At 42.1% G+C, this 19,357-nt stretch overlaps 1 long non-coding RNA gene across 1 annotated transcript in view; it reads right to left on the bottom strand.

The window, feature by feature from the left end:
• Positions 1-19,357, bottom strand: part of LOC147755872 (uncharacterized) — a 74,328-nt gene that overhangs the window by 2,624 nt on the left and 52,347 nt on the right. The window contains exon 2 of the long non-coding RNA XR_015326479.1: positions 2,770-2,856. This is a non-coding gene — a long non-coding RNA (uncharacterized LOC147755872). The remainder of the gene's footprint in view (positions 1-2,769; positions 2,857-19,357) is intronic.

Consider the following 19,357-nt stretch of genomic DNA (forward strand, 5'->3'; position numbering starts at 1 on the left):
TTGAAATTTTGACTGAAGACAAGCTAGGTTAGGAGACTTTTGGCTCACTGTGTCGGGGATGTTTACGAGGCAAAAATGGGCATATGATAAATACGGTATTATACGTTGATAATGATGACTGACTGAGGCTCCGATGCCGGCGCGGTCGCTGAACTGGCATATTTGAACTACAAAATATTAGCTGACCCAGACATGGAGTACGTTAGAATTGCCAATTTTATTGCTATTTCGTAAGAAACTATTAAAAATTGAAAACATACTTCCCACAGATTTACTTGGGGAGAACCTGGTATCAGCTTTAGTGGATTGTAAAATAAATGGTTATGGGTCTTGGTCGCTGGTGGTAACGCGGAACATTGGGCGAAAGATCACTATGGATTGAGGGTAACACCGGATGGGGCGATGAACCCAAACACTCCCCTTTGCGCTTTTGGCCCGCGCAATGAATAGCCTCGTGAAGCAAAAGGATGCAATCGGAAGTAATGACGCAATCATAGGTAAGTAAAATCTACAGTTATGTGGTGAAGTCAAATCGGGGCGAAAAAAATTTCCTAGGTGCCTGACCTAACAGGTAAGAAGTTAAATGCTTCTGAATTGGCGTACAATTACATAATCTGTTGTCAATGTTGAAAAAAATACTGCACTGAAATTTGGCTCCTTCCGTATTAAAAAATCCTTCCGTAAAACGTCTCCCGTATTTGGGGTCCATTCAGGCCTCAATGTATAAAACTCTATAAAGGCCGAATTGCGTTGTTGCTGTACAAAGTGAAAATTCGTCCTTAAATTCCTAAAACGGTATATATTTGGGAAATTAGTTTCGGTGGATTAACTTGTAGGAATCCGCTCTGGATCAGAGAAAGTGCGGATGTAGCGTACAAATGACACAGTATGTTTATATAAATTGTATAAAATTAATATATAATGCTGTTTCGATAATAAAAACAATAATACAACGACCGCTCAAAACCAACTAATTCTCACAGATTTATAGTTGTCTTTGTCTGTAGCAAAACCCATAAAACGAAGCTCCTAAATTGAGGACATTCGTCTGCGGCAATTTACCGATCACTACTTATAGAGATGTTATTATGACCGTCACGGTTTTCCATGTCAGCTGAATGCAAAGAAAATGTGTCAGTTCATGAAAAGTCGGGACGCGAACACGGTAACCCTAAAAAGAACGCTGTAACACGCCTGACAAAACGTTAAGGGACTAATTACGGACAACATCAATTCCAGTTCATAGTGCATCCGCTTAAGCCAGTCTTCATTGTACGACCGGTCTTGGAGGGCGCCAGAAGTCCACTGGGACACACGTGCGAGGGATTTAACTGGCCAAAGTATATCCCCCCACGGACTATATAGGGACATAACTTGCGAAACCCATATTCAGATGTTTAGAAGCGCGTCTGTGATCATCAGGCTGAAAAGGCTGACCATGAAAACGAACTTAGCCTCGGCTACAGAATTTGGTCTTGAGAATATAATTGGTGTTTAAAGCGTTTCCGGAGCCTTTGAGTCAGTGTGACTAAAATTAGAACAAGATAAAGAAAACGTCTAAGGTGACGTCAAATGATAGGGACTCTGGTGCTCACTACGTGATCAATTAGCATATTTGAAAGACAAGATCGGCTGACCGAAACTACGATAAATTTTCCATTCTCATGGTTCATCGCTATTTCATAAATAACATCTATTGATTCGGGGTTAAGCTGCGCGTATCTGCCGTAAAGCTACATACAGAATATAAGCGCCTGCGGACATTGATTGCCCAATCTGTTTGACGCTTATTTTTTTCCAGAAGGACAACATAGCATACGGTGACGTAAAATAGGAAACATCTTATTCTGTGATCATGGAAGAGGACTGATCGATTATTAGTTCTCGTGAAAGTTCACCATCGGCAAACGTTAAACGCTGTGTGTGATAGGTACGCTTGAATTTGCTCTTTGTGCTGCCTAGCACGCTATAGACTTATAGAGTCGATAGTCGACGCACCTGGGCCGCCAAACGTTAAAGAGAGTAAAAAATACAAACAGTGATCACTGTTTCTGCATTTATGAACGTAATCGACTACCTCTGATTGAAACTGCAGAATCACCGGAGGCGCTTTTAGGGCGGAAAACAGTTTAAGTTCATGACTAAACGCTAGGCAAAATGATGCGGCCAAAGTTATACGAAAAAAAAACTGCGGCTGACTTAATGATAATAATACAAACTACGCGTGATTTTCTATTACCACTCTATATCTTGGGTGAAGCCGAAGCAGGCAACGGTCAACCAGGAACAGCCTGTCGATATTCCGTTGCCAATATGAATTGCCAGATGAGACCTCAGTATGGATTACTCGCAAGCTGCCAGTGTGATATAGAGGAAATACGAGGCAATCGCAGGTAACGACGAAACTCTACGGAGATGGAAGCGTTAACAAGACAGATACCGGACCCAAAAAATTCACAGAAATTATGGAAATACTTATCACTTAATTTATTAAATTGACGAACGTATCTCGGGAGTGCTTCATTAAGATGTTCGAATTAAACCCTTTTGTATTAGCGCACAGAAGCCTTAAAAGCTGACATTGAGCTGCGGCACCCCTAACGTAACGGTCCATGCGATTATTCTTTATATGCTATTTATCATTCACGTTTTCTAGTAACAATACTAAATCTGCGCCACTTAATGGACGCCCTTTACTAATTGCAAATAAATTCAATACGTATATGTGAATAGAAGCTAATTTTACCAGTTACCTTTGATGATACGTACCGCTCTATGAAGAGATTCCTATTACCCCTTTTGTCCACGCGCTCGCATTAGTGGAACAGGATCAGACCATTGTGCTCTCCTCCAAGCCTAGAATCGTCATAGAACAGTTCTGATACAGCTTCAGGAATATCAAACCACTAAGTAGCGGGTAGTTCAACGGGACAGAGTTCTTGCCTTATGGATCCGCAAATATTTGAACATGACTAGTACCGGAAAATGACTGCTTTTCGAAATTTCACTACGAATCCGCAACTATTTTCACAGGGTTGTTAACAGGGGAGACACATACCTAAGCTTGATTAAGACATCCGTCTGTTTTATCGGTTGCTAACAACAGTAAGCGCACTTGCGTCCAACATCTATATGTACATCCATCATGTTCTGGGTACCGCTTGACTCGTACATTGCCTGCATTCAGTTGTCTCTAGGCTATCGGGTAGGATGTATACCGTAAAGTCTATCATAACATCCAATCAGGAGTACTGAAGTGTGTATCGTAAATCGGGCACACTGCCTTTAAGCTTCCAAGATAATGAATACGACTAACATCGAGACATTGTAAAAACTAGAAGCGCTCTATTAAACATCAAAGTGTCACTTCGGTTAAAGAAAAAGAGCCTTCGAGCGTTATATTAGCATAGATTCCTGTCAGTAAACTACAAAAAAAAATAGTAAAGTGATTTTACCGCACAGTTCAGAGCCAGTGAGGAAAGCCATAGACATTGCTCGCTAAAGTCGAAGACCTCGTCTGAGCAACGGCTAGATGAATCGCATCGAAGTAGTCGGGCACGCATACTGCATGCAATAACTAAATAAACATCTCAAACGTTCTTGCTGCTTCTAGAGCAAGGTTAGCGGCAAGGTCGCGGTAGAATATATTACTCATTGAAGTTGTGTTATCGTTCTTATAATGAAACCACTGCCCATAAAAGAGTTAACTGTAAAGTGAAGCAGGCCAACGCATATCATGGCGTTATGATGTTTGTAGAATCGCAATTTCAGTTTATTTAAGAGGTTGAACTCGAAAAAAGTGTAGGCAAGATTTTTTTCGTGGTACATTCAGGCTCCTATACTGTGCGTAGCATCAAAGAAGCTGCACTGCGCCATAGGTCTATCGGGACGCGTGGCTTTGTTTCACCGCCAAAAACCATTTCGAGAGACGTCGACGATTGCAAGCTGCCATTATCGGTCACGAAAGTCATACGTAGACGCTTGGAAGCATGCGCCAGCTCATCTGCTTGCCGGAGGCGGGAGCTTCTGAACCAACATCTGCGATTTGATAACGGTCAGCGGAGGCACCTAGTTGCGAGAATTGTGTGTAGGAAAAGATCTGATTATTAGGCTTGAGCACGAACTCGGGGACGCAGTCTACAGAACAGTGAATCTAGGAAAGGCAGTAGACAAAGAGCGACCGTTGAGCACAATCGTTAAGGTCCCGGATATCATCTGGAATCCCGATGTTCACAAGATTGATGCATCGGCGTATTTGAAATGACAAATATTGCTCGAACCGAATGAACATCTCGACTGTCGGGGTTCCGGGGATCCGTTCTCCTAGCAGCATTAGAAGCGCTGATCTTCTACCGCTGAAGAGTAATCACATGCTTTTCGGGCAGAAACCGTCACAAGCTCTACAGAATCGTAAAGATGATGGCAGTGGACCTTCACCTCTGAGAAATACGCGGGCCATTGGTCAGTGAAATTTTTAAGCACGCCCAGTATAGTGTACGGTGACGTAAAACCAGGAAACACTGTGTTTCAAGCCGTCGGCAACATATTTTTCTATTAGTTTCAGCCCGGATTGTATTATAGGCAAACAGGACACGCTGCTCGTACTTGATAAATACTGTTCCCTGGCGTCCAGAGTTACGCTAGCAGTATCATAGGGACTCGAGGTTCGACATGTGGTCATTTGTATTATATTAAATTAAGAAGTAGGATGATTCAGAAAAGGTTTGGCCGCACTAAGGTTAAGGGCAAGCTAAAACTCGAAATATGACGTTCTTAATCAGGGCAATATATCGAGCTGATAAACCGATTTTTTTTCGGACCGCGACCAAACATCCCAATTCCCTAAATATTCAAGTCCCTTTTCTCCTAATGCCCAAAGTGTTTTAAGCCGGATACAGTGATTAGAATATGAACTTCTATTTGGTTAATAATGTATCTGCTAGTGTGTACAGCGCTCCTGGATATATCGATTCGGCCGTTGTCTGCCGGTCACAGGACCAGATGCCAGGGAAAAGGATGCTACACTGGACCCGTTCGAGAAAAATACATTTTTGATAACATGAGGTCTATGCGTGAGTGTTGACTTTCTATTGGTGCTAGCTGAATCTCGATGCAAGTAAACATACTTGGCATTATCTTGTGTTAGGGTACGCCAAGAAAATAACGTTTCGGTATAACAGTAAAATCCTAAAGTGTCGTAAGTGCGCCGATTAAAATGGACTCTTAACTCAACGCTACGGCAAATAACAGGACAAACTTATGTAAATTTAAAGTCCAGTGCTGCCCCATACACTGTTGGACCCGTTAGGCAGGATAGAAAATTATATAACGTTAGCCTTCTCCACTCTAATGAACATATAGGTTAACCGCTTGGGGAATCCTCCACCCTATGCTGGGCCGCTTCGAATGACCCACCGAACATATTAACTAGCCCTCTTAGATCCCAAAACTCTCGTTTCATTTAAATGTTAGGACTAAAGACGACTTGCTGCTTTTGGCCTTTTTTTTTAGCCACGTGACGTGATAGGGCAGGCTTTGCAATCGCCGTTAAGGCATCTCTCTACGTGCGTATGCATGCATATAGTGCTAAGAATATTATACAATCTTTCGAAATTATTCTATACATATTGTGGATATACGCACGCTGTACAATGTGAAATTTTGCTTCTGAATTCTAACATACCCACATTATGTATAGACATGGTACACACATACGCACGCCCTTAACAGAGTGTACATTTTATGAGACAAACCCTATTTTTACAGAACCAGTTATGATATGTGGGTTGAAATTGGCCTTATTGCTAATAGCAGCTTAAGGTTCGTATCAAAATTCGGTACCATAATGACACAGGCATTTTATCAATATACTTCTATGAGAAATAACCTATTTTTGCATGCTAATGCTTAAAAAGTGCACATAGTATTAGGAAATCAATGATACCATGCATACTGCAGGAAGGGTGCGGTAGAAAATTAGGTTTAGAATTCCAACTCTTTTGGGTCGTGTAATCAAAAAGGCTAGTAAAATTTGACGTTACCTATTTTTCTTTAGAAGATCGTTACTGTTACATGCTGTAATAATGCGGAGTAACCCTGAATCAAAGCAATCTGATTAGCAACTCCGCTTCGATGACAGTCACTACGACACCTATAATAATATGTGATCTATTTAATGTTTAAGCTAGCACATATTACTCGCGAAATGCTAGAATGTGATATTAAATTAATCGGGAAATTTTTAGTACACTTTAAATGTTGCTAACTTTTATAATACATTGATGTTCTTGTTGAAATTATTTTTTGGGCTTTTGGCGATCTAGCCCCAACACCATTAGGACAGCACACGAACCTTTCGCCCAGTCGAAGGTGCATCCATAGAGATGATCTCCTTGTGGACCTAAGTGTCAAACTTCTGCTTCTCATTCCGAATGTATTGTTGCCCTCTACGCCACTGCATGTAGATCTAAACAGATGTAATCCAGTGAAGCACTATGTGGATCAAAAGCGGGGCTAAAATTAACTTTCCGGACACCGTAAACGAATCTAAGCACAAATAGATGTGCTCCACGGCGGACTATCTGGGCTAATCTGTGTTGTTTACGTCCAATGGGTAACCGTAAGAAAATCACGTTCTGTATGATATCGTATGGCCGAGAGGTCTTCTGGAGAACACATGCTGTTTATGGTATGAAACTGTGCTTGATACTATCGGAGCGCTGCTGCGATTGGTGCTGATAAATAACAGGTTGCGCCATATATATATATATATGTCGCGCGACCTTCTCGCCTTTTTACTATTCCGAGGTCAAGTGGAACAACATCAATCGATAACGTGTAGGACACAGAACGTCTTTTCAAGACTCACTTTGACTATTGGGATCCAGTGACGGTAAGTCAATGGATGTAGGCTCAGCTACAAATCTTCTATGTGGCAATATAGAGCAGATAGTCCAAATTGAAAATTTGAGTACGTGACAGCAGGTAGCACAATGGAAATGCTGTAGGTCGAGGCATGTGTTGGGAGGTGTTGATGAAGGAACGAGGAACGTTACTGCGAATAATTTAAGAGGATTCTCAGTGAAGTACGCATCGCTTCACTACCTGACCAACCACGATTTACAAGAAACAAGGATGTACAGCATGTAGCTACTTGCAAAGTATGTGTGACCAAATAGACGTTTCGTTCGTTTGCGAAACCCTCCTTTTAAGAACTTTCCATGGACACGAAAGATACCCCCGGTGCAGACGATTAACAGCTTAATCTTGGTGTCGTTACACCGTAACACGGTTCACCGCATCAGGAGGTTTGTCTGGTGTAATACTTGATGCTACTATTTTCGTTTCGGATGCGACCTCTGTCGTTTTTTCGGGACGTGCGTGATGATGCAGGGGTCTACGTTTTCGATATTCGATTCCTCGAGGAAAATCGAATGAAATGTAATTTCGATCCATAGAAGCCAAGGTAAGATACGTTAGGTGGCAGCACGTATGCTGAATAAATGCTGAAAAATAAACGTGGGCCTTTACGAGGTAATTCCAGCAGAGCGCCCGTCTACTACACGCAGTATTGACCTACCGATCCTTTCTGCGCGGACGTTTTTAAAGAGAAACTACGGTATGCTGAACTGCAACCGGGGAATACTACGTGCCGCCGGCCGGACAGAATGGCAATGAATATCGGTGATCTTCGCGTGGGATACATTGCTCAATCAACTAACACCGAAGCGATTTATCCTGCAAGTGTACTACTAACAAGATCGTCCGGAAGTGTTCTCAGCTTGATACAAAAGCCACCGTATCTATATGCTACTCGCCTGTACGCCCAGTGTGTACTTCTTCATGTACGGAATCCCCGTAAGTTAATGCTAAAGTTTGCTAAGGTGATCGCTAAACAGGGGGCAGCACAGCAAGTCGTTGTACGGTAATATGTTATACCTATAAAGGCGGCATGGACCAGCTAACAGGTCCAATATAGGCCAGAGATGAACGACCGATTAAACTGGATTCAGCGTTTAATCTAGGAATAAGAATTGTAATAAACACACCGCTAAGGTGGCTTGTGAAGCGGACCTGCGAGATCTGCCTGAGAATGGCTTCGTCTACGCCCACTTATCGCGTATGAGGCCAAAGCGAACGCTTTCATGCATTCATCTTAGACTACTGGATATCTTAGACACATTCGACTGAACTGACCTATTTTTGGCTTTCGCCGCCGGCACCGCTACCTGTCAAGCACGTATGGCCCGCGCCATCTGTACGGCCAGAGTCGTTCTAGCCTTTGTCTCGTTCCGAACGCGGGTCGATCTCGGAGCAGTTTACGTCGACCATGACGCTGCAGAGTGAACTGTATACGTGAGTCGGTCATAGGATTGATATGGCTTTTCAGTCTGATCAGCTAAAAGGGGAAGAGGAAACTTTGTCAATTTAGAGCAAATGCTGTAGAAAAGTCAGGTCTGCATAGCCTTTTGTACGTGTACCAACTTTGCGTGCCAAGGAACAAACATACCCGATTTTGTTGTTGAAATATTGTTAGACTTCGTTGAGAGACTCGAAATAAGTGCTTCGAGCTTTGAGTCGAGTTCTATTGTTAGCAAGCATCGCTTTAGACGGTTGGCCTTTTCGACCACGGAAGAGTGTGCATACGCCCGGTTTTGGATTTAGTGACCCTTAGTTTTGGTAGACAGGTACATTACTATTGTGGCATAATAATAGGAACAGGTTTATTTTTTTAATCTGTAACTGTGTATGGTACCTTGTAAGTTGTGGTTTTACCGAGAGTAGTTAGTGTAGAATAAAATCAGCTAGGAAAAAACGGGGTCAGTTCTCGGCGTAAGCTCTTTTCCGTTCGATCGCTAAACGCCTGCTTGATTTAATATATTTTAATACCATATTTTACTACTGCATACATATACGTATATACTTTGCGGGTAAATCATCGAAATTCAGTATTGTTGAGCAGTACCGTAGGAAGATCCAATCAACACATGTTAACAAAATTAGAAGTTAAGTTATGAGAATTCAAGATTGTGCTCGAGCAACGGGATTCAAAGCAGTACGATACAAATCCAGGTGCAAGCAAAAGTTCCTGGCGAACTGGCGACTTATTCTATGACTTAAAAATAACAAGGCAAAGTGGAAAGACAAATTTTGTTTGTATTTTACACAAAAAGTGTGCACTTAGATTACACATGTAAACTTAGTGAATTCATCGTAGTGCATTGTGATTGGTTTAGTATTGTTAAAGCCAAACTATTGATGAAAATAGCTCAAGTGGCCTTTAGTCTCTTGTGCCTAATTTAGTCAGCAAAGCGTTAATGAACCTACGAAATGTATCAGGATAAAATTGGCCGTCAGAGCAAGGTGCTATTCAGTTATTTGAAATAAAAAGTACCTCTTCGGCCAGACCGCACTTCGTATGTGTTTAACACATGCGGGATAGTTAGCAACTAGAAAATTTCGACTATCCCGAAGAATCGGATGTTTGTTTTTAGAGTTTGCAGTTATCTTCGAGGAACCTCTCATTCCTACAAAAAGTCTTCACCGCGTTCCGGAGGACCTGTAGTTTCTTCAAATCAGAGCAGTTTCTACAAAGCCGAATTCTAGCCTCGAGAAGCCGTTGTGCAAATATCTTCAGGGGATAAAAGAAACACTTACGGGTTTTAGTGCTTGCCAACGATCGTTGCACTGCGCCTTGAATATTGCGGACGCGAACGGAACTTTTACGACGAACCCGTTGATGGAGTAACGAAATTTTGGAATACTCAAAAAATTGTCAGTAATGCAATTTTACCAAATCTATCTACATAATATTCGTAACTAATCTGCTTACGGTTAGTATATTATATTTTAGAATTTATCAAGTGTAAGCGTTTGATGCAATAGAACTGGTCCGGATACCGATAATAACTTCTCCGTAAAATCCTTTTCCTAATTTGACAGGAATATTGTGTAGGTAGTAGTTGATTTTTCCTAAAGGATCGATTCAAAAATTTCTGGTGCTTCACAGCAGTTAAGTTACGCTCAGACTCAAGTTACATACATATATTTTATGTAAAGGGTGACTGGCTAAGGTACCATTATTCCGATATAATTAATCGCTTAATGCGACCTCGACAGTTGACAAAACGGAAAGACAAAGAAATTCATGTCGGAATATTGTGTAATTGTATAAGACGTTCGGAACAGAAAATTATATAAAACATTAGTTCTAGTTGGAAGCGTTTTAGGCAGGTATTCCTTGTGTTATGTTTCAAGTATCTAAAATGGTTGAATTCGCTAGTAAAGTCAGTGAAGGCTTTCGAACAATATGGCGATTCCAATTAGGTACTGTAGTGTCTAAATAGCAGCCGAAACATGCAGAATTTGTTCACCTCAGCAGATGCGACAGGACGTCAAGTCCGCGGACGGCCTGCGTATCGGACGATCGATGCTTGAACGAACGCCCTGGCTACCGCGCGTGAAGTCAGCGCAGTCCTCTATAGTCAAGTTTCGGCAATCAAGCGAGATATTTTTCCTGCTTCTACGAGCGGGGCCGCCCTTTGCGGAGCAATTCAGCAGTAGCCTAATCAAATCTGTGAGGACTATAAAACAATAACCGCAGGAATGCCCCTACTGAGAGGTAAACGCAGACATAAAATACAATGATTATCCTCCAAATAAGCAAATGCAAAGTCAAGCTATTTTACACTTGACCTGCATCATTATGGTGACACTCGTTTGTAGCTCGCCGAAATGACTACAATTGCCAGCAGCAAAAGGTTTCACTTAACTTTATCGACAGCAAACGAACTTATTGAGTTATGTGAAGTTAAAACGACAATTATTGTTTATCCTCAAGCAAATATTAACTGAGCAAAACCATCTAGACACATCATGTAAACAGGCCTTACAGCAGAGTGAATCTGGGTAAATGTCCTCTTTTGAAATCACTGGCGAAAAGCTATGGAATACCAATAATTTCACACGCTATTTAAATGTTTGGTTTTAATATAATAATAGAAAGAGGGTTGCCTTTTCAACCCAACGGTAATCTATATGCACATTCTAAGTTCCAACATATGAGCCGCATAATTGTCGAAGACAATTTTAAACCAAGCCATCCTCTAATACAATGCATCGTCGACAAAAATTTCATTTTAATTAATCTTTTCACGGATGACTTCCTCCTTTTTATGTCTAGAACTTTTTCTTTACCACCGGTCAAAGTTGGTCCCATCATTATTTTTTACTACCATGTTGTTCCATTGTTATGTTCGGTTAAGGAGCAGACGAACTATTGCTAACCACAGTTTCAACAAGTTCCATCAACTCTTCGGCATTCCTCCTTAGCTCATTGCGGTCTTTTTCTAGTTGAATCTCTAGTCTACCCTCGTTTGGCTTAGCAGTCGCCACTTGCCTGCAACCTTGGCTTCCCGCGGGCCAAGAAATAAAGCTCCCCACTTGAGTCATCCTGGTTAGTTCAAGTGTTCTTTCCTCCGCGTCTTTCTCTGATCCATCTAGCGACGGCTTTCCGTGCGCGCGCCTGTTTCGCCTCTAAAATATAACGGCCCACATCGCCATGTGCGACACGCCACAATGGTGTCCTACCGTAGCGGTGTCTTTCCCCGGCCTCGTCAATCATATCCTGTTTTCTTTATCTTTCACGCAGAAGTTGTACAATAATACCGTCATTGATATCGTGCACTTTTCTATGTGGCAAGCACTAAAGGGTCATCTGAGGGACGCCGGCCAGCAGCTCAGCAATCGAGCCTGGCCAACGAGCCTTCTTGGTAGGTAGTCCATTCTTTTCTGCAGAAGGCACTCTTTCACCTATGGCGCTTCTGCAACTTTATCTCTCCGTTTGCCGTTTTCACTTTATTGAGACTGCGGAATAGATGGCTGCCTTTCTATTGACCGTTGATATTGCAACCGGGTTTGTAACAGCAAGCGCTTTTCTCTCTTTTTTGTCAGTTACCCTGGTCTTCTCGCAATTTTTCTTCCATTCTACCATATAAACCTCCTCAGCTCGTTGCGCATCGTTTATAAGAAAGAGATGCAGCCAGGAACACGGGCAATCGTATCGATGTTTAGAACCCGAGTAGGGGCAATCGAGCCGATAGGAAGTACTCTTTTCCTCCTTTTTTTTTCTGTACGTTTCTTTCGACAAGAAGCTAGAGCACTTTTCTATGGTTGAAAGCATCTAATGCGAGCCAGAGACTGCCGAACACTAGTCAGGTTGTGCAGCGTCCCGTCCTACCATGTCTTGACTCTTTGAGAACAAAGGCCAAGCATACATTCGGGGGCACGCGCGCGTCCACACGTTGGGAACCAGTTCAACATGTTTAGACGGTGAAGGTTTAAAGCCAGTTACGGCGACGTTACGGCAGAGGGGAACCAAACCGGAGCGAACACGCCAGATTGGCTTTAATATTGATAGCTCTTCTGCTTCTCTTCCTGGCGTCATGCGTTGTTGTTTGCTTGTAGAGCGGAAGTGATCATTGTCAGTGTCCGCGTATTGAAACAGGGGTAGCGGACACAGAAGAAGTAGAAAACTAGCGCAGTTGCGCGCGGCCGAACCGGCGCTTGTGCGGTCCACAACGGAAAGAAACCTCTGAATGTTTGACACACTCGAACGTCGAATCGCTACTCGAAATATTAGAAAAAAGTACTGGTGGAGATGAGTACGGGAAAGTTGAATGGGGAAAGTAGTGGCTAAGTGGAACGATGCTTGAAAAGGTAAACGAACTTACTGGAATTATAAAGTCTGCTAGAGCTACCGGTGGTACTAACTACTAATAACCTGAACAAAGTGATCACAAGGCTTCCAATGTTCAAACGCTTTCAGTGTTTAATATTAGCAGGCTAGTCTATGGCACGTGAGAGTACACCTTAAAATAAAACTGCAGCACACTAGTACACTTTACATTTTTAAAGGAGTAAGAACAATTTTCTCCATGCGTGCATACATGTCGAGTACACCTATACACGAGTATATTGGTCTTGTTTTACATGAATCCATATTGTGTCAATTTACTTTAGTACGTAAATTTCCTAGGTACTAGTTGCTGTTATGAATCCAATTACAAAATGTGTAAAGGCTCTAAGTACAGCTCAGTATGCTACCCTTAATATTCTTCCCTTTAAGGCTTTTTGAAGGACTACATTTAGCACAAAAAAGGACACGTTATCCTTCGTATCTTTTTTTCTTAGACAAGTCCTGTTTAAGTAGACGTCCTAAATAAAGATAACCGTTTCATAGTTATTCTAGCACGTGCATGACCTTCAGCTGTGGTATGCCAGTGACGTGCTGTCGCCATAGAAGTTACAGTTCTACCAGGCGTGTGTCCAACATGCGAATGTTCCATAATTGCCCACGAGAGAAACATTACTCAGATAGAGAACTTCTAACATATCCTTTACTTACTATTATTTCTAAAAAACGTAATTTCTGTTGAAGGCATTTTTACGCACCATTCACCGTGGATTAATTATTTCTCGAACGGAGAGATGGCTTGTATAGTACGTCAGGATTCAACTTAACTTAGCATTAGCTGCTTGTGTGTGACAACTTACAGTCAACAAGAAGATACTATGAAGTGACTTCTGGAGATATCGTCGTTTTTTTGTTGACAAATAATCAGAAATGCAGGTTTCTCAGTCGTCGTAGTTCTCGAAAAGAGGTTCGCTTGGTACAGACAAGACAGTGGAGGTTTATGGGGGTGAATGAGCGCCACTAATAGGGTTACGAGGTAAGTAGTCTGCCATACGACTATGGAAGTTTCCTCTTCGCGGTGAACTAAGCGGAGCATATGATTATATTTCTGCGTTAATTTTTATTCATTGCTCTTTTAAGTTGCTGGCTGCATGTGTCAGAGAAACTCCGGCTGTTCTGAGGCCAATGCTAGCAAAGAAAGACCAATAATATACTTATCCCAAATTACCTTCATAGTATTTTTTTAAATTTAATTTGAATCAGGAACGGAGAGAGGCGTTGCCACAAACGATCTTAATATATTGCGTACACATATTATACCATGTAGGCTGATTTTATAGGTCATGCTGTTTGATAGGCCGAAGCCAAAGGACTAGAACGGCTATACTTTGCCGAATACTGAATCCATAGGCCAAAAATCTAAGTAATCATGATGCGTATTTTACAATAAAGTCCTAACCAGGAGACTAACATATTCCTCGTACGTATTTTATAGTTGAGCAAGGATTCTGAGTAAAATCAAATTTTGCTCTCGCAATCAGCACAATATTCATTGTTCTTACGTGCAGATATTTTACGGGCTTTCTTTTTTATTCTTTATCTTCCTTTAGCTTTGGCTCTAAATTCTGTTACAATCCGAAAGAAAGTAACTAACTATACTCCGCTTTAATTAGTGTTTCTATTTCTCTTTGCATGTTACTTTTCACTTACTTGTTTTTAACCTAAACAGCCTGCTTTCGTTATACCCTTGGGTAGCTACAGTAAAAACGGTAGCACCGCAATATTATGGAGCGAGTTCCACATAATTTCGGAATGATATCGTCTAACAAAATCAACAGCTCGAGGCGGCGTGGGACCCGGAATAATTACACTGATGTGGCTTACATTGTAATCTTGCTTTTTCCGTACCACCTGTGCGCGACCATTCTCACGTTCCAGCCCCGCGCGATTCGTCAGTGGATGGCTGGCCGACGGTTCACACTGCTGAACCCTTTGTACGAGCGAACAGCAAAATATTAAATGTTGTTGGCAAAGAAGAGACCATCAAAATCCAGCGACGAGAAACATCAGAAAAAGTGTACGGAAGTACGGCAAAAGGCAATGCAAGGCAGAAATCTGTGAAATAATGGCATTGATCACCCGCCTTGCCTCCGGGGCCTAAGTCGGCCGCAAGCTGAAGGCACTGAACCCACCAGAAACAGCGGGCAGATGTTGCCCGAGGCATCCTTCTTTTAACAGCCAGCCTCGTACCCCAAAGCTTTTTTCCTTCGCTTAAGATTTAACAACGAACTTCACACTAAGTGAAACTTAGTTATCAAACATTCAGCCAATAGAAAGCTCCGCCGCAATAACCGACCACGCAGACCCGAGGCAGGCTTGAAGCCAAACTCCGCTCAGATTCCGGAAAAATAAAGAAACACAAGCGCGTTCAGCAATAGCCTTAATTAGTAATATCAGGCAAGGGACGCTAAGGTGCACCTCTGCTGCCGTACTATGCGAACAAAAAGCAAAGGGATACCGCAGAAAACCGGAGCAATGGACAGGGCTGACTTGCACGGACCCGAGAGCCAAAACAGCTCTGGAGAGAGGAAAACGGGATGTGTAGGATTCCATTAGTTATCTGGACGACCGTCACTATCCCATAGAGACTTCCATAATGTTTCCTGAAGGTAAACTACGGGATGCCCCCTCTGACCGGAGCGTCCTCACTGGCATGCTTCCTGCCAAAACACGTCCACTGCAGGAAACGTCGATTTCGTAAGTTTTTGAAGCCTGAGTGCCGGTTATGACTGTCAGTACTGGTTGATCTGTCCGACCCTCTTTTTCGTTTTCTCTTGATATTTTGCCCAAATTTAGTAGTAAGCCCGACGTCCTTAATTCGTTAGATTAGTGATCACGCTCATTTATTCCTCACCAAATTAGAGATGTATCTGCGAAGATGCGTTGCTACTGAAAACTCCTGCTGACCTCTCCTCCGACTGGCTTAAAGGCCCACATAGAGACATTGCTTGCGTGTCTGGCAAAGGTCGTTCACCATCAGTTTGCTCGTGAACTGCGCCTACGTTTACGCTGAGGAGATACGCTCGCATATGCGTGAAATGTCCTTAAACAACTTAGGAATAATCTGTGGCAATACAGAAAAATTAGGTTACTGATAAGGGTGACGAATAAAAGAACAGCATAAAAACTGATCCGTTCTGTTAATATGCAAGCACGATCTTCATCGATTATCACGTGCAGATGTAGACGAAAACGCCGATAAAGATTTGCCGTTGTGAAGATCTTCGTTTTGAAGGCAACAAGTGAAATAGCCTATGAAATGGAAGTACATTAATATAAATTCGGTCAAAAATAGTATGTAGCTACAAGGCGCCTCAAATGTTGGCTGTGCCATGCTTTTACAGCTATACCACTGTTCGTTCCTATTGCGAGCTATGCGTTAATTATGGAAATACAGATGTTAACTGATGAAGGACAACATGTACTTTCTACCAATGGTTTGTTCGTTGCTATGTTCTCTATTGTTTTTTTCTCCGTTCTTCTCTGTAATTTAATCACATATTACAGTTCCTCTTTCTAGAAAGAAGTGTTTGTCTAACCAGTAAACCTGTCACCTCTATGTAACCTATTTTCTAGTTAACGTTTTGTGATTTGTGGTAGTCCACATGATAGCGAAGTAGATAACATGTTTGCTTGCCATGTAATAATATGGGCTGAAGCAAGCCCGCTGCGATGGGTAATATAGCGTGCTGAACGATCAGGGAATGCTTTAAGCCTCGTCTTTTTGCGTAGCTTTCTCATTTCCTACCATTATACCATACTTCACCGTCCTCCACTCATAAGCAGGTTAACACTGATCTATCTTACGTGCGTGAACGTTCACCCGCTTTGTATACAGGCGTAGTTACAATGTATTTATGGCCAACTGCACATAATATATTCCTGCAAATAAACGAGAATGGGGTTAACACGAACGACCGAACAACGTAAACGACACTTATATTTAGCGGCAGTGCGCCCTCCTCTTACTTCCAGCTATTATAGGAACGTATCGGCGTTTGTTTTCGGACTATCGTATTTAGGTCGATTTTTGATGGAATCATTCTCTCACCGACTCACCATCAGGATCGCCTACACCCTTGCGCCGTAGATAGGACCAGGGTACCCTAAAATGTGGGTGGACAGCTTCGTGGCTTAAGATACCTTCTGCCCTTCGGCTTATCCTTGAGCACAAATCATTCAGGTATAATCATCAGCGTCTTCCAGCTGTGAATGACAAGAGCCAGCAAGAAGATAAAAAAATATGCAAGAGCGTAGAATGAGTGGCTAAATGACGCTCGTAATAGACAGCTTCTCCGTAAATTTGAGCTAGCCAAAAGTGGCAGGGTCTCTTTTTCAATTTCTTGCAGAATGTTCCTCTGGGACATGACTTCACTTGCGCATAATTTTACTATGCGTTCCTGATTTTGTTTAGCTCCGCTGAAGATCCACATGTCTCCCGATATTTTGCGCGATACTGATTTAGCGCGAAAGGATGATGTCTTTTACCTCCCACTTGTCCTAGTGGCTGACTAATCTTAATAATTAACTTACACCGACATACTACACAAAAAGGCTCAGAAATGAGGCCACACGCTCCGCTACCTGTACAAGTTATAGTGTGTTGCCACCGATGAGGTAGGGCCTGCCTCAAAGCTCAAAATGGCAGGATCGAAGCAGGTGCGAACAAAATTCTGCTTTTATTTCTTGTTTGCCATACAAGACTATCTTTCTTCAGATACTCGTCTTTGATCAGAGCAGAAGATTACAGAAGCATTTCTCATATACAGTGGTAGACGAAGTATCAAGAAGCTTAACGTACTAAGTTAGTTCCGAAGGAATCTGTCATTAATGCTGAGTGTTCAGTATATTCGATAACACGGCGCGAATAGTACTTCTGTTTTTTCTGCTTATCTTCGGTAGTTGGTTTTATCTAACCTTTCATTTCACAATTTGTTAAGCCGAACGCTCATGTATAGCCATTTGACAAGTAAGCGTACGTATTATGAAATATTTAGCTATCTTTAAACATACGCAGATGCAGAAATAGTCCCTGGACAGTATGAGCTGTATATCTTTCTAGCCAAAACGTTTTACTGCGTACTCGATGACGGCTACACTCGTTTCCAGAAACTAAACTAACTGATCTAATAATAACAGACAATGCACATATATATGGGACTGGCGAAAAGGTCTGACCGTTTTCTAACCAAAATCAAAGCAACCATTTTTATATTCTACTAATTCATTCGTTCATTTTTGTCGAATAGTATATGGCATTACCCTGTTGAAGATGGCGTCCCTTTTGGCCATTAGTTTAGATCGATTCTTTTAACCTTGTTAACTGCTGACAGTAGAGGTCTGAATCAATCGTTTTGCCAAGGCACGATTTTTTTCAATATCACCAAACACATAATAGCACTCTTTTTGACATCAGCCCAGGCTTTGCCACAGGTTGTGGAACACAGTTTTTCTTCATTTACGTGTACGATCCACTTTTCATCACCCGTCATCAGCCGCTTTAAAAAAAAAGGTTCGATTTGTTTACGTTTTTGCAGCGTAGATTACTTTGTGCCAATATGTCGGGCATCGAAGCTAGAACATCGAGCTCCCTTTTGTAACCGGCTTTCTTGAAATGGTTTAAAACTTTTTGGCGATAGATGGATATTTCCTTAGGCCTGGGCAGCATGTTAAACAATTCCATATATACATATGTTAATACATAAAAAAGGCATACTCAGCATTACCAGCGGCAATCCGCTCGCGTTCTTGTCGCTGCCCCTTTTCGTTATGTGTAACATACAGAGGCTTATTCTATTCCGCGTAGTTGGCTACGGCGCTGCTAGCACAGGTGTTAGCACTGGCGTTATAAACGACATCGCTTGCTGGACATTACTATCGTCGTAGTTACTGAGTTCTCACGCTGTCGTTGTTCCAGATGTGATCTATGTCCCAGTAGGCCAAAAGAAGAGCGTATTCTTTGGGAACCTTTTTTGTTACTCTTCAATCAGCCCCAACGGGCCGGTTCTTAGGCAAGCCTAGCAGGTGCTATCACTGAGACGGTTGACTTACCCTAATACATAGTGGTGTAAGCGGCTATGGGTTGAGTAAATCGCGACGGTTCGAGTTTAATCTTTTATTGCCATTTTCACCTCTAAGGACAAACGCGTAAAGTAGGGGTCTTTCGTAGTGCGAGAAACACATACGGAAATGGAAAATTCCAATTCTTTTCATTTTTCTCAACAGAGTGAGGACTAAGAGAACGGGCAGGGAAAGAAAAAAATGGTTCCCCTTTACTACATTGTGACGAACACGACGGAACGCGAAGGTATGTATGCGTGTGCCACGCAATTACATCCTGTGTGGAACGGCGTTGGTGTCTGTGGTGGCTCCGTCTAACAAACCCAGTGGATCCCGTGATGCGAGTTAATGTTTGACTTCCTATACTTTTTCGTATAGCAGTGTGCAATGCCTTCCCATTGTGTCAATTGTCCCTAGAAAACGTAAGGTGGTCTAATGCATGCATAATATGATGGCCTACAATAAGTCACAGAACGGAAGACCTTATAGCTAGGCCTAATTAACTAGTGTTTAATATAATATAAATAACAAACAAAACGTCAC

Source organism: Varroa destructor, unplaced genomic scaffold (assembly GCF_002443255.2).
Source record: "Varroa destructor unplaced genomic scaffold, Vdes_3.0 BEIS01000004.1, whole genome shotgun sequence".
NCBI classification, from domain to species: domain Eukaryota; kingdom Metazoa; phylum Arthropoda; class Arachnida; order Mesostigmata; family Varroidae; genus Varroa; species Varroa destructor.